Source organism: Citrus clementina, unplaced genomic scaffold, assembly GCF_000493195.1.
Source record: "Citrus clementina cultivar Clemenules unplaced genomic scaffold, Citrus_clementina_v1.0 scaffold_3, whole genome shotgun sequence".
NCBI lineage: Eukaryota > Viridiplantae > Streptophyta > Magnoliopsida > Sapindales > Rutaceae > Citrus > Citrus x clementina.
In genome coordinates, this window is record NW_006262339.1 from 23,314,993 (window position 1) to 23,332,625 (window position 17,633).

The following is a 17,633-nucleotide window of genomic DNA, read 5'->3' on the forward strand; positions in this document are numbered from 1 at the left end:
GTTTATTTTTTATATTCTAAGTGACTAATAAGAATCTTTTCCTAAACAATTCATAAAGATTATCAATACTATGATAATCTTCTTCTATTTGCACGAGAATCACCAAAAGTAAAAAAGAGGTTAAATCTTTAAAAATGAAAAATAATAATGGAGGAGGATAGAGTGGTAAATTGAGAAGAAATTACAAGTGTCCATATTATATGAGAAAGGATGATGCATGAACCAGCAGGAATGCAACAATAATGAAACGCGGCTTAGCCCAGCTGTAAAATTGCAAGATGGCAAAATCAGATCAGATTCGACAATTATATCATCCCTCATCAGTCGTCACTATCACAATTCAGACCGTGTTGACTCAGTCTTGCACACAAATCCATGCTCTCCGTATTCAAAGTACACTACCTCCACAAATTCTTTGATAAATTTTACAATTCTCATATTTGTACACCACAAGGACCTTTTTGCAATAGATGCTGAATGTTTGTGAAATTGTATAATTCAAGGATCTACTCTCAGTTTTATTGATTTTGAACGGGATGATTCCTTTTTCCATCTCATGCGCATCTATCTTTAAAACATTTTAAAGTTTTTACTATATTTATTTTTATAAAAATCTAAATAATTATCAGATTCATAAAGATTTATAAATTTTAATTTTTACACTTGCATTTATAATTATTTTTTTAAGATATAAACCAAATTATTTCTTTCAATAGATTTTTGTATATATCAAATCCATTTTTTCATCCAAGGTACATACCATCAATACTTTCTTATAGATATTGTAATCTAAATTCAGCATTATAAATAAAAAAGCTCACATTATCATTATTATTATCCATAATTAATTTACTATAAATGATCTTGTGTCATCTTATTTGTTCTGCATCTGTTTTAAATCACTTCAAGACTGGTTAAAATAGATGACTATCCTGTTTTCCTTCTCAAACCTTGGAGGTTCTTCTAATTTAGAGCCGCATAATCCTTGATTTTGCTTTGTCGTTAATATTTTATTTCTTATTTTAGCACACCATTGATTTATCCTATTTCTTGCAAACCTAATTCTATTTCCAAATACATAAGCATATGTACTATCTCCATATTCTTTGCTATATTCTAGCATAATCCTTTTATCCATGGGTCTGGTATTTTTTTTGAAATATAAATCATTATAATATCCTATCATTTGATCATCACTAATAAATTCACATTTATAATATAGTTATTTGAAGCTATAAGTGTATGCTTTCAAGTAACATATATCACGTTCCAAGCCTAGTTAGCTTCATTATATTTTCTATTCTTTTTCTTTTTTCTTATCGCAAAAAACCAGATTCTCAATCTTCTCTTAAGAATTCAATTATTATTTCATTTTCATATCTATTTACGATTAGTTCTTGCATTTCATTTTCATTGGGATTTTCTCCATATAATATCTTAGTCTTATTATCTTGTTTTAATCCCATATATCATTGTGCTACAATTCATATAAATGAAGTTTTAAGGAACTCTATACTATTATTTCCTTCTAGTTGATGAAATGCAAGAGTAATTTTCATGGACTTAACCCAAATAATTGTTATTTTATCTCTAAATTTAGCATAATCTAAATCTAATCAAATTTTATCATGATTGATCAGTCTTTCTCTATATTCTCCTAGAATTTTATACTTGTTTTTTTAAAGTTTGCTAGACCTAAGATATTGACTTTGTCGTCTTTCACAAGTTGGTATTTCTTCTCTAGCATAAGAAAATCTATTGCTAGATTCATCTTGTTCATATATCCTCAACTTTGACAATTCATATTTAGATGTTCTATTCTATTTTCAATATCCTGTAAATTAATGCATAAATCTTCTTCTTCATCTATTTCATATTCTTCATCCCTCTCAGATAGCTCTTTTAATCCATTGTTAGTGTTTTCATCAACATTCTTAAACTTATTACTTTTTTATTTCCATTTACCTTGTTTATATATCTTCGGTTTTGACTCATTCGTCTTTAAATGTTCTGTTCTAGTTTTAATATCTTGTAAATAAATAAATATATCTTCTTCTTCATCTATTTTAGAATATTCATTGGTATCAAGTAGCTCTTTTAATCTATTGTTTGTGTCTTCATTCAACATTCTTAAACTTATTAGTTTTTTATTTCCATTTGTTTTGTTAAATATTGGTCTTGATATTGATTGAATTTCATTATTATTTCTCTTTTCATTCAAGTAAATTATTGTATCTTGTAAGATTTTATTTTGTTCTTGAATTACAATGAGTAATTCTTCCATGTTATTATTTATTTTTTGTATTTCAATTTTCTTAAATTTTTCCATTTATATTTATAGCAAATTCATTACCCAATTGCTTAATAATTTTTTTCAATCTTATTTAGTTGAGTTTCAATCTTATTTAATCTCATACCTATTGAGTTTTTATTTGTAATAATATTAAGAGTAATGATATAGCCACAAACTATTGTACAAACTTATTTTATACAAACTGATGTGACGTTAATTCATTAGTTGAATTAAATATCTCTTGGCTCACATGATTTATTTCTATTATTTTATATTTTCATTCAACCAACGAATTAATGCCACATCAGTTTGTAAAAGATAAGTTTGTACAAGAGTTTGTGGTTGTATCATCACTCTAATATTAATGATTTCTTCTTCTAATACATCTTGATCTTCAATGTCGAATTCTTTTATTAATTGTTTGACTTGATCAAATTCTTTACTCATTTGATCTCCTAGTCTTTTGATTTATTTTATAATTTTATCATTAAAATTTTTAATTTCTAATATTTCATTTGCACTCTCTATATCATTTATAGGTAATTTAAGGTTTCCTAATTTATTCAATAGATATAGTGAAATCCAATTTAATTGATTATTTCCCCACATGTCAGAATCATTGATTAGATCAGAGGGTTAAAATCTTTTATAGGTAAATTCCATTTGTCAGTAGCTAGAAAGTGATAGCCGATTGGTTTCTATGTTTTCTGAAATTATTAATGGCTTAGACAATTTATTCGGTATACTATTGCACAATATTTCATTACATTCTATTAAATATTTATGACATATAATATTTCTTATATCTTTCGGAATATTATTCTTCTCTAAACCTCCATGTATAAGGCGGAGTTTGTGCAAGAGTAATCCTTTATATCCTATTAGCTTGTTACTAGAAGGATAGTCTTTACTTTTAATCCTTTTATTACTCCAATTATATTCTTCTCTTTGTTTGATAGATAAAAATCTATTATAAGTTCTTTTGTTTCCATAAAAATTATTTCTAGAAACTTCTCTTTTGATCCTACTTAGTAAAACAAGGTCTATATTTAAATTTAAATTTTTTATTATTATTAGCCCTCCACCCTCTAAATTCATAATCATATGATAGATACAGTTGCAGTAAATGCTTAATATCAGTAAATGCTTAATATCTAAATCAGGTTGTTCTAATGAATAATATTGTATATGCGTAGTTATATTATTTATTATGGTATCATAATCTAACATTTGATCATATCTTGCATCAAATAGCAATATACTTCTTGATCTATCCATTTTTATTTATGATTTTGAATAGTCTAGTATGTGGCTTATTATGCCGACAATACAAATTGATATAGTTTGCATTTGGATTAACATAAGACTATAAGTTATCGATTTCCTGCCGATATTCCATTTGTTATTTCAAAATTTTTGGACCAAATACTTGGCTTTGATACCATTTTTGCGGAACTAAATCCCAAGATAAGCAAAAAGGTTGCAAATGATCAATTTTTAATATTTAAGCATTTTTTACAATTTTGCTTTATCAAAGTGCACCGTTCTGGACTATATATGGTTCTCTTTGTGGTAAGAACTTCATTTTCTTAGATTATATGGTTCATATTTCATTGTATTAATGTAGGAACAACACCGTATAGTACAATTATATTGATATAATATATATAAATTTTTTTTATCAAACTCTATTTTGTTCTAGTTCATCTGAATTTATGTTAGACTTATTCTTTCACAATTATATGAGAAGACTTAAATTCTTAATCTTGAAGATAATATAATAAAGTGTCAATCAGTAAACTAAAGAGTAATCGATGCCAGTGCCCACATTAATACCGAAAAAATTTCAAACACTAATAGTTGGTACTTAACAACAAACTGTAAAATTAAAGAATGTTTTTATATGATGAGTACTAGCTACTACATTTTTTAATGTACAAGTGATGAAAGGAGAAAGTGATAATATTGGCCAAGGTTATATGTTGGAAGTCCATGTCAAAAGATTCTTAGGTAACATTTATTTTTTAGATTGGACTGAGAATCCTAAAGAATGAAAATCGTGAGATTCGAAGTTTGGATTGGGAGTAGGAGTAAATTGTTTACTTCCACTAGAATGAGAGTAAGTTGTTTACTTCTACTAGAATGGGAGTAAGTTGTTTACTTACACTGAAATGAGAGTGTGGAATAGGAATCAGAATCTCATTTATATGTTTACTTTGTCTTGGATTGGGAGTGAATTATTTTAAATTATAGTTTACCATTATTTAAAGAATTGTAGTTTTTAATTACAAAATAAATAAAAATATATTTCTAAAATAACCTATTTATTTTTTTATTAGTTTTAATCATATAAGTTAATAATTATTATTAATATTCTTAATTATGTAAATCACAAAATCTTTTACTAATTTTAATTTTAATTACATAAGTCAAAAATTATTTATAAAAGCAACACAAATAAAACATTATTAATAATATTGTACAAAAATTAATATTTTCTTAGAATAAACTATTTATTATTATTATTATTATTAACCACTAACGTTAAATACATATAATAATATTATATTTTCAAATAAAGATATTATATACTAATATTATTAATTCTCTGTGAATAAAATAATATTATTTAAAGATATGATATTATTATTTTTAAATAAATATAATATTATTTTATTTTAATAAATATAATTATGTTATATTTAAAAAGAAAGATAAAAAAGGAAGAGGTACCCTATGGAAGCATGAATCCCACTCCTCATTTCAAAAGTGGGTGGGATATACGAAGTGGGATTCCCACTCTCACTGTTAAATAAGCATGTAAACACTAGAGTCTGAGGACTTACACTCTTTACTCCAACTCTAGTAAGTAAACATATCCTTAGTTCCTTATCTCTTTCTTTATATCATCATATTCCTTAAAAATAATAGGTTATACGGTCGATCTAAACTCTTAGACCAAGATGTTGGATCCTTAATCCAACGTTGGATTTATAAATGAATAATTCTGTGTTACAAACTGTCATATAAGGTTAAGCCCAATTAAAAGTAATCTATTAATATTTTCGGTAATTTAAGCTTTAATGTGTCTAACAAGGTGTGAGCATTTAATGTGTAGAATACTTAATGATAATAGGAAAAGTTATCTATATAAGTGATTATGATTTATAGGTCACATATAACATTTATTCTCTTCTGATATTCTACATTAAAAAGAGTGCAGTAAGAAAGTTAAAAGATTTTCTAGGATAATGTGTTGGTCAGCATTATGGATTCGAGTACGCTTCTACATATTTGATTATTGGTTCTTAGTGATACAACTTAAATCTGTTTGGATTTTAAATAATGGTTTTCACCAGAAGTTTATTGTTTTAATGAGGGTTATCAGAGTCTCTTCATATTGAATCATTGAGAATTTTTGGAGTTCTCAAATTTAATAATTTCGGCATTATTGAGTTTGAGAACAACTGTGGTTGCCTTTTTTTTTTTTTAAGGATCAATAAAATAACTTTGGGTTAATAAAAAAATTCAATTTCTTTAAAGTTATGTGGCCAGTGGCAATGGTAGTCGCTGGTTGTTGAGTGTTAGAAAATGTATATTTATAAAGGAGAAAATCGTCATTTTACATTTCAAGTCTTACTAACACCCTTACTTTTATGTATTTAAGCTTTTTGTGATTTAATTACATGTGTTTTATTTTAATTAAGTATTTTATATATTTTAAGGCATTATGGTCATTTCACAATGAACGAGAGATCAGACGGCAAAACGAACATCACTTTTGAACTCAAAACGATCAAAAACCGTAGGAGGAGCATAAAAGGAAAAATGACACTGTTCACATGTACGGTATTGTCTACGTTACTGTTCATGACACTGTTTGCATAGACGGATCGATGACATGGCATTGACCGATAATGTGGCATTGACTGATGAAGTGTCACGATCCTGTTGGACTAAAATTCTTATGCACTGTTGATTGGTGACGTGGCAATATGTTAGTGAACCAAAAATTGCGCGTACGGTACATGCATATACACAGAATTATTTTCAACCAAACTGCGTTACTGTTCAAGCCAGATCAAACTGTGTCACTGTTCAAACCGCGTACTGTTGACGTGGCGCAATCCTGAGCGTCCAAATTGTTTTTAATCCACTGACCATGATTTACTCAATGTATCTATAAAAAGGGGACTTCTCCTCCCTAATTTGATGTCTCTGAATTCATTTTTGGACTCCATTTTCTGTAATTCATTTTCCATCTTGTATTTTCTATGTATTTTAATAAATTCTCATTTTGCCCCTAGTTCAATTATGAGTAGCTAATTTTCTTTCAAGCTTGGGTTGAAAGAAAAGTCTCAACATGTGTCATGGACTTTATTTGGTAAATTTATTTTCTCTTCCCCTCTAGTTTTTGTGGATGTTTTGACTTCTCGTCGATAAATAATAATAATCTTGTCTAGATACCGCCCTGGTTTCACCGGCTCCCTAATACAAGGTTATTATTATTTGGCACGATAAGTTCTTAGCACCATATTGATTAGAGTGTGGTTCATGAGGTGTGGATACCCCCATCATGATTTAATTGACACTAATAAGGAATATTTAACCCATGGTGCATGTTGATACGGATCCAGATACCCAAGTACGTCATTTCAATAGATTTCTCTTCAATTTATTCTCGCCATTTCAATTCCACTTTTAGGATAATCTAAGTCACTTTCACCACAAATCCATCCATCCTCGTACAAAATTAATTCTACATATAATTAAAATCCACCTTCTCGTGGGATCGACATTCGTCACCATTAATCTATTCTACAATAGATTCGTGCACTTGCGAGTTCAATAAAATTTGCACAACAAGTTTTTGGCGCCGTTGCCGGGGAGGTAAGTTATTTTAATTCGTAGAATTAATTTTTGTGAATAATTTCTTTTATTTGTTTTCTTGTATTTTTTTATTAAAAAAAAGAAAAAAAGTGAATATGTATTTAGAGGTAATAATTTCTTTTCTTTTTCTCTTCTTTAAAGTTTTGTAATTTAATTTTCAAGTTATTTTTCTTTGTAATTTTTGTTTATCTTATTAATTTATGTTTAGTTAATTTATTTCAAGTATTTGTTTTAGTATTTTTTATAGAAAGGTTTTAACAGTGTGATAAGGTTAGTATTGTAATTTCTCCTTGTTCTTTATTTTTATTTGTTTTGTTCCCATTTATTTATGTTCTTTGCATGTATGGTCGAAGGTCATTATTACCTAATTTTGAGCCTATAGACCTTAAATTAGAAAAAACACTGCGCACACACAAACACATTAAAAATAAAAGTGAAATGGATTTGCAACAACAACAAGCACCGCAGGAGAGGCCATTTAAGGACTATTTCAATCCCTTAGCTAATTTGAGCACATCATGTATAAGATACCCAAATGTAGCTGCTAGGAGTTTTGAACTAAAACCTAGTGTGCTAAATTGTCTCCCAACATTCTATGGCTTAGAAAATGAGGACTCATATAATCATTTGAATGATTTTCATGCTGTTTGTCAAGCATTTAAATATGAAAATTTTTCAGATGATGATGTTAAACTTAGACTATTCTCATTTTCTTTAAAGGATAGAGCTCGTTCATGGCTCAATACATTGCCTGCTAATAGTATTACATCATGGGAACAAATGGTAACAAAATTTTTTAATAAATATTTTCCAGTGCATAAAACCAATGCTATTTGCAGGGAAATTTCAGAGTTTACCCAGAGAGAAGACGAGCAGTTTTTCGAAATATGGGAGCGATTCAATGGGCTACTCTTGAAGTGTCCACATCATGGGTACGAGGAAATGACACCAGTGCCAATACTTTTTGGAGGGATTATTGCCACATGTGCAAGAATGGCTAATGGCAACAAGTGGAAGAGAGCTAATGTCAAAAAGTGCATCAGAGATTTGAGAATTCTTCCAGCGACAAGCGGATAATTCCCAACAACGGAGTCGATCACTCAGGAACACTAAAAGAATTAAAGAAGTGAATGAGGTTCACATTGACAGGTCAACTTCGGGAATCAAAGAAGTCAAGGAGATGGTTGAAGGTCTTTCTCGACAAATAGCATCATTAACAATTGCTAAATCAACGAACCACATGACCATGACTCATAATCAGATCAAGCCAATGCTAGAAGTGTAATGAGAAAACCATCAAATTACAACCTATACTCTAACACATATAACCCTGGATGGAGGGACCACCTCAATTTTTCGTGGTCTCAAGGATTCCAACAAAATAGACCAGCAGCTCCAGCTCCACCAATGCAACTAATTCCTCAAGTTCCTCAAACCTCTCAGCCACCCTTTAAACCATACAATCAGAACCAGAACTACTCTCAACCCAGACCATGGGAGGATTCATTTCAGAATTTCAAGAATGTTACTCACTCCACGATTGAGCAACAAAACCGCACCATTGATTAACTACGAAATGAGATAAGAGCAGGCTTCAACTTACAAGCCCAATCAGTTTCAAGCCTTGAGAAGATGGTGGGACAACTTGCTTATTCAGTTCAGACCTTGGCAATGACTGTTGAGAAAGACAAATTTCCAAGTCAACCAGTGCCTAATCCTAAAGGAGTGCATGAAGCAAGTACCAGTTCACCACAGTAGCACGGAGAGGTCAAAACTGTCATGACCTTGCGAAAAGGAAAAGAAGTCGACAACAAAGTGGAGATGCCGGTGACAAAACAAAATCAAATTGTACCTGTGAATGTTGAGGACTCACCATCGGAAGAGAAAGAAGAAACCAACCCATGAAAATATGTTCCCAAAACTCCATTTCCTCATAGGTTAGCTAAAGGAAAGAAGGGAAAATCCACAGGTGAGATTCTTGAAATCTTTAAACAGGTAAGTGTTAACATCCCTTTATTTGATGCTATAAAACAAGTTCCATCTTATGGGAAGTTTCTTAAAGACCTTTGTACTAAAAAGAGAAACATTCACGTTCAAAATAAGGTCTTTTTAACAGAAAATGTTAGTTCTATACTCCAACACAAAATTTCTCTAAAATGCAAAGACCCAGGCTCCCCCACTATCTCATATAGTATAGGAAACCACACAATTGAGAATACTTTGTTGGATTTAGGAGCTAGTGTAAATTTGTTGCATTCAGTATTTGTGAAACTTGGACTGAGAGAATTACACCCAACTCTAATGGTGTTACAACTTGCAGATCGATCTACGAAAATACCTCATGGTATTGTGGATGACGTGCTTATCCAGGTAGACAAGTTTTATTTTCCTGTTGATTTTATTGTAATTGACACTCAACCAATACAAGATTCAAGGAAGCACATCTCCATTATTCTAGGCCGACCTTTCTTGGCAACTGCGGATGCTCACATTCAATGCATAACTGGAAATATGCAGTTGTCCTTTGGCAATATGACTATGGAGCTAAACATCTTCAACATTACCCAACAACCTCATAATACAGATGATGGAATTGTTGATATGGATTTAATTGAAGTATTAGTTGATGACACTTTTCTTTCAAACCTTAGTGATGACCCTTTACAAACATGTTTAACTCACTTTACTTTGGATTTTGATATTAACAGATCAGTCGATGATGTCAATGCCCTACTTGACTCAGCACCATCCATGGACACTAATACATGGAAGTCAAGAGTTGAACAAGTAGCACCATCAGAGAAGAAACTCATCCCATCATCAGAATCACCATCGAAACTCGAGCTCAAACCATTACCCAACACATTGGAATATGCGTTTTTGGGAGAAAAAAGCACTCTACCGGTAATCATCTCATCATCCCTCAATGACGAACAAAAAGGTAAGTTGTTGGATGTTTTAAAAGAGCACAAAGGAGCATTAGGATGGACCATAGTAGACATAAAAAGTATAAACCCAGTAGACTGCATGCATTACATTCACCTTGATGAAAATGCTAAACCTATTAGGGAAATGCAACGTCGGTTAAATCCTAACATGAAAGAAGTTGTTAAAACTTAAGTTCTTAAGCTATTAGATACAGGTATCATTTACCCCATTTCTGATAGTTCATGGGTCAGTTATGTACAAGTTGTTCATAAAAAGTCATGAGTTACAGTAGTTACCAATGCTGATAATGAATTGATACCCATTAGAGTAACTATAGGATGGCGTGTATGCATTGATTATAGAAAGTTGAATTCTGTCACACGTAAAAACCATTTTCCTTTACTATTTATCGATCAAATACTTGATAGATTAGCAGGCCATGAATTTTATAGATTTCTAAATGGCTACTTAGAATACAATCAGATCCCCATAGCACCAAAAGATCAAGAGAAGATCACTTTCACTTGCCCTTTTGGCACTTTTGCATATAGAATGATGCCATTTGGATTATTTAATGCACCTACTACATTTCAACGATGCATGTTGAGTATTTTTTTTGATATGGTTGAACGATTCCTTAAAGTCTTTATGGATGACTTTTCTGTCTTTGATGATTCATTTTATTAATGTTTACATCATCTAACACTAGTTCTGCAGAGATGTATCGAGAAAAACTTAGTTTTAAATTGGGAGAAGTGTCATTTTATGGTAAAACAAGGTATTGTTCTCGGTCACATCATTTCAAGCAAAGGTATTAAGGTTGACAAAGTCAAGGTGGATCTCATTTCTAATCTTCCTCCACCTAAAACAGTCAGAGAAGTAAGATCTTTCCTTGGGCATGCTGGTTTTTATAGATGTTTCATTAAAGATTTTTGTAAAGTTTCTAGACTCTTATGCAATCTACTTGCTAAGGATGTACCTTTTGTCTTTGATGATTCATGTCTTGTGGCATTTGAAAAATTAAAGCAGTTGTTCACATCATCACCCATCATTCAGCTCCCAAACTGAAGCTTACCATTTGAGCTCATGTGTGATGCATCTGATTATGCAGTAGAAGCAGTATTATGACAAAGAGTTGATCGAATTCCCTATGTTATTTACTATGCTAGTATGACATTGAATGATGCACAGTTGAACTATTCAACTACTGAAAAAGAAATGTTAGTAGTAGTGTTTGCATTGGAAAAATTTTGATCTTATTTCATTGGTTGTAAAATAATTGTGTTCACAGATCATGCTGCTCTTAAATATCTTCTCACAAAGAAAGATGTAAAAGCTAGAGTAATTCGTTGGGTGTTATTTTTGCAGGAATTCGACTTGGAATTTAAAGATAATAAAGGCACAAAAAATGTTGTGGCAGACCATCTCTCTTGTCTCCATTTTGACACAATTATAGAATCATTAACATTGAGTGAGTCATTCCCAGATGAACAATTGATGAGTGTGGAAGTATTATCGTGGTATGCTGATATCGTTAATTATCTTGTTACAAGTCAGCTTCCAAAGCATTGGACCAAGCAAGACAAAGCCAATTTTTTTGCAGAAATAAAGAATTTCTTTTAGGATGACCCTTATTTGTTCAAGTATTGTGCAGATCAAATTGTTAGACAATGTGTCCCAGAAAATGAAATTCAGAATATTCTTTCATTCTGCCATAAACAATCTTGTGGAGGCCATTTTAGCGCTAAGAAAACAGTGACTAAAGTTTTACAATGTGGTTTCTATTGGCCAACTATATTTCGAGATGCTTACACTTTCTGTTATTCATGTAATAGATGTCAACGAATGGAGAGCATTACACGAAGGAATATGATGCCACTAAATCTAATTTTAGTGGTTGAGATTTTTGACGTGTGGGGTATCGACTTCATTGGACCCTTTCCTCATTCTTTTGACCATTAATACATATTGATTGCTGTTGACTACGTATCGAAATGGGTAGAAGCAATTCCATGTAGAACCAATGATCACAATGTGGTGATAGGATTTTTGAAAACCAACATTGTTTCACGCTTTGGATTCCCTCGAGCAATAATCAGTGATGGTGGCACCCACTTTTGTAACAAAGCATTCAAGGCTCTTTTGACGAAGTATTCAATCACTCACAAAGTGATGACCCCATATCATCCGCAAACCAGTGGCTAAGTTGAGATCTCCAATCGAGAAATAAAGCACATATTAGAAAAGACGAAGATGCCAGACAGAAAAAATTGGTCATTAAGACTTGATGATGCATTATGTGCATATAGAACAGCTTTCAAGACCCCGATTGGGATGTCACCTTACAAGCTAGTGTATGGAAAAGCTTGCCATCTGCCTGTAGAACTCGAGCATCGTGCATATTGGGCCATCAAGAAATTCAACTTTGACATGCAGCAAGCTAGCCAGAAAGAAGATTACAACTGGTAGAACTTAAAGAAATTCGCAATGACGCATACGAAAATGGCAAGATTTACAAGCAACGAATGAAAGTCTTTCATGACAAACAAATTATGAGAAAATCTTTCACTCCACATCAAAAAGTGTTTTTATTCAATTCTCGCTTGCATCTATTTCCAGGTAAGTTACGCTCTCGTTAGTTTGGCCCATTTATTGTTCATACTATTTTTTCACATGGGGCAATTGAAATTAAGGACCCAAAGAACGGTGTCACGTTTAAAGTTAATGGTAAAATATTAAAGCCATATTTAGAGTACCAACTACATAGAGAGAACATCGAAATAAATTTGAGTGATCCATCAGATTTGAATTGAGTTTTTTCTTTCTTTTTGGTGATTTGATTTTTTCCTTTCCTTTTATCATTCTTTTGCTAATTGAAATTATTTTTGCATAAGTGTGTTTGTTTAACCATTAAGTTTTCTCTTATCATTGTTAATCATAAGTGTCATAGCTAAACAGTTCCTCCTGGACATTCTTATGCGATTGCTCATGAGGAATAACATACTTGCTGACATATGTTGGTTAATCGAGGCTAAAGTACGATTAGCAGGTGAATTACCTCAAAAATTTATTGCATACATGCCTGGTTGTGGTAAAGGAAATTATGCAAGAAAACGAAGAGCTCAAAGAATTTCTGTTGTTTGTCATAAGTGTGCTAGAATGGGTTGCAATAAAAAACCATGTTCTTTAGGAATTGTGTCTAATAATAGGAATATAAGATTAAATTCATTAGGGATGGCTTGAATAAGGAGTCATTAGATGATATCCTTTTGTCTCTTAAAACGCATCCCAGTGGATATGTGCAAGGAGCGATTCTCCAGTTCTGACCATTATTCCAGAAAGAGCATGCACGATATAGTCTCGGGAATCTGACTATAAATGACCTTGTTGACAGTTTATAAGAAAACTGGATGGGAAGCCTATCCTCGACCCATAGAGGGCGTTCAAGCTGTTTCTGGACGTAAAACCAAAGGAAGATGTGAGCCACAGTCGCAACTACCTGTAAATATCCTTTTACTTCACTGTTATTTTATCTCACTGTTGTTTTATCATTTGCATTATTGTCTTTAATTATTTTATTTTATCATTGTTTCTTTTTCTTTTTTACTATTTCCTTTTTTACTCGCGAGCCATGTGCTTTACATGTTAATTGACACTGACATGCTACCTCATACACAGCTGTGACCCATTGTCACCAAGATTATTAAATATGATTTTTTATCAAGCACTCACTAATTATTTTTGAGAAGTATCCCAATGGTAGCTACTCTCAATAGACAATTCAAGAACATTTGTGTGCTTTCTGGATTTAACTATGGCAAACATAAATAGTTCATTGAGGCAGCCATAGATTTGGACGAAGCATAGCAAAGAGAAAATTACACTTGGTGTATGGAGGAAGCAACCGAGGGTTATCAAAATTGGTCTCAGAAGCTTCTTTTGTTAGAGGAAGCCAAGTGTTAGGCATCATCCCAAGAGCCCTAAAACCTTTGGGCAGTTTATCTGACTCACCGACTGGAGAAGAGTTAGTCGTCTCAGATATGCAAGAAAGAATAACTGAAATGCTTAATCATGCTGATGCTTTTATTTTCCTTCCAGGAGATCTTGCAACACTAGAGGCACTTGTCACACTAGTATCTTGGCCTATATGCACATTCACCAGAAACCCATCGGTTTGTTAAATGTCAATAACTTTTATGATGGCTTCATCGCATTTCCTAACCATGCAATAAAAAACTATTTCATTCCTTCCGCAGCGAAAAAACTTTTTATTTGTGCTCACACTGCTAATGAGCTACTTAATTTGTTACAAGTTTATAGACCGGAACCAGATCCCTGGACTTTTGTGTTGGAGCATCCAAATAATGATGGTAACAGTAGCTGCAGTAAGAAGTACAAATTAGATTTAACTCTCCGCCTGTAAATATTTTCTTCCGTGTTGCACCACCCAGGTGATGTCTTCTAAACTCTACTTTTTTCCTTTAAAATATTGAGGACAATATTTCGTTCTGGTTGGGGGGAGGGAATAGTCAATAATTGTGGAATCTTGGTTAAGTTTTTACTGATTTTTTGTTGTAGAAACTAATTGTTGCTAACTTTTTGTGTTGAAAATGGCTGAATATGGAGTGTAGTGACTCTAGAAACGCATCTTCATCGTTTGAAAAAAAAACAAAAAAAATTAAAAAAAAATTCAGACATATTCTTTTTCTTTATTTAGCTTTGATATTCATTTTTCTTCCTCTTTTTAATTTCTCCTTTATAAATATACATTTTTAAATTTTTGAGTCGAAGATGGCTGAATATGGAGTGTAGTGCCTCTAGAAACGCATCTTCTTAGTTAAAAAAAATCGTTTTCTTTTTCTATCATTTTAAGTGTAACTTTTCTAATTAGTTTTTCTGCATTATTTTCACATTTCTGCATGAATATTTTCCTTTCATATTATAGGTTGGGGGGTAGGATGTTGTTTGAAAAAAAAAATGTGTGATTTGTTTTAACATTGGATGACATGATTAATTTCAAATTTTAGTATTTGTATTATCTTTGGTCTTAAGTGATGTTACGCTATGTTTGCTACTCTACATGTTGATGTCGGAGACAAATATGAGTTGCTTGAAAAAATGAGCATGTCATAATAAGTACTAGGTGAGTTTTTTAGCCTATCATTTTTCTTGGAGAGTAACCCTTTTGCCCATTCTATATACAACTTAGCAGTTTATTATTTAATACACAATCTCTAGATTTCTTTTGAGTTAACCCTTAAAAAAAATTGTAAAATAAAAAAAGAAAAAAATGTGTGTTGCTACATTTGGAGGCCCATCTAACTAGTAGATATGGAATATTATTTGGAACCCTAAAAGACGGTAGAAAGGCCATCTTTGATCCGTTTGAGCCTTTCTAACCATCCCTTTTATGAAATATCCTTACTTAACCATTTTGAGCCTTTAAAAAAAATATATATATATTTTCTTTGTCAAACTTATCATCTTGATCCACTCCGATTTAGAGTATTACCCAATATCTTACAAGTTCCATCACCTATTTATGTTTGAGAAAAATATAAATAATTATTTTGTTCAGTGAAGTTATGCCAAACAAAAGAAAAAAAAAATTGTTGTTTCAAAAATAAAAATAACAATAATAGGTGAAATCCACCTTGCAACTTCCAAAAAGAAAAATCTCTACATTTTTCTCAAACATACACTTTATTTTTCTTATTTCCCTTCCTTTGTTAGCCATGTCCCTAGCCTACGTTATGTCCTAGTAAAAGTCCTTCTTGATTTTAGGGAACTATAGTCTGAAGTAAAAGCTAGTTATATGGGCTAAAAAGATGTGGTGGTGCATAAAAAAAAGGAATAAATAAATTGGGTTGACTAGCATTTTTATTTGACTTGAGATCGTATTATTTCTAAACTGATGGCATATTTCTTTCATCTTGGTGAGAGCATGTGATATCACTTCTTTATTATTTTCTCTCAATTACCATTCATTGAAGTGACTATTTTTATTGAGTTTAATTTCTTTGTGAGAGTGTCACTATTTCCAGTGAGATTTTGGGGTTTTACATGTCATTCTTGAAAGTAGCTGTGACAAAGTCTACTGAGCTAATTCATGTGGATGGTTGATGTGGGTGTGATGTTTCTTTAGACTGGAGAAAATGTTTATACTTTTATTTTATTATTATCATTAGTCTGATTGAATAAACATGATTGTTAAACAAAAAAAATTATTTTGGATTTGAATTTTGTTTTCGCTTTATTTGCTAGGGACTAGCAATAAGCTGGTTGGGGGTGTGTGTTGAGTATTAGAAAATGTATATTTATAAAGGAGAAAATCGTCATTTTACATTTCAAGTCTTACTAACACCCTTACTTTTATGTATTTAAGCTTCTTGTGATTTAATTACGGGTGTTTTATTTTAATTAAGTATTTTATATATTTTAGGGGTATTATGATCATTTCACAATGAACGAGAGATCAGACGGAAAAACGGACATCACGTTTGAACTCAAGACCATCGAAAACCTTAGGAGGAGCATAAAAGGAAAAATGGCATTGTTCACATGTACGGTCTTGTCTACGTTACTGTTCACGACATTGTTCACATAAACAGATCGATGACGTAGCATTGACCAATGATGTGGCATTGACTGATGAGGTGTCACGATCCTATTGAACTAAAATTCTTATGCACTGTTGATTGGTGACGTGGCAGCATGTTAGTGGACCAAAAATTGCGCGTACAGTACATACATATACACAGAATTATTTTCAACCAAACCGCATTACTGTTGAAGCCGGGTCAAACTGTGTCACTGTTCAAACCGCGTGGTCAAATCGCGTACTATTGACTGATGACGTGGCGCAATCCTGAGCGTCCAAACTGTTTTTAATCCGATGGCCTTGATTTACTCAATATATCTATAAAAAGGGGACCTCTCCCCTCTAATTTGATATCTCTGAATCCATTTTTGGACTCCATTTTCCTGTAATTTCTTCTCCATCTTGTATTTTCTATGTATTTTAATAAATTCTCATTTTACCCCTAGTTCAATTATGAGTAGCTAATTTTCTTTCAAACTTGGGTTGAAGGTGAAATCTCAACATGTGTCATGAGCTTTATTTGGTAAAGTTATTTTCTCTTCCCCTCTAGTTTTTGTGGATGTTTTGACTTCTCGTTGATAAATAATAATAATCTTGTCTAGATACCGCCCTGGTTTCACCGGCTCCCTAGTACAAGGTTATTATTATTTGGCACGATATGCCCTTAGCACCATATTTATTAGAGTGTGTTTCATGAGGTGTGGATACCTCCCTCATGATTTAATTGACACTAATAAGGAATATTTAGCCCATGGTACATGTTGATACGGATTCAGATACCTAAGTACGTCATTTCAATAGATTTCTCTTCAATTTATTCTCGCCATTTTAATTCTAATTTTAGGATAATCTAAGTCACTTTCACCCAAATCCAACCACTCTCATACAAAATTAATTTTACATATAATTAAAATCTACCTC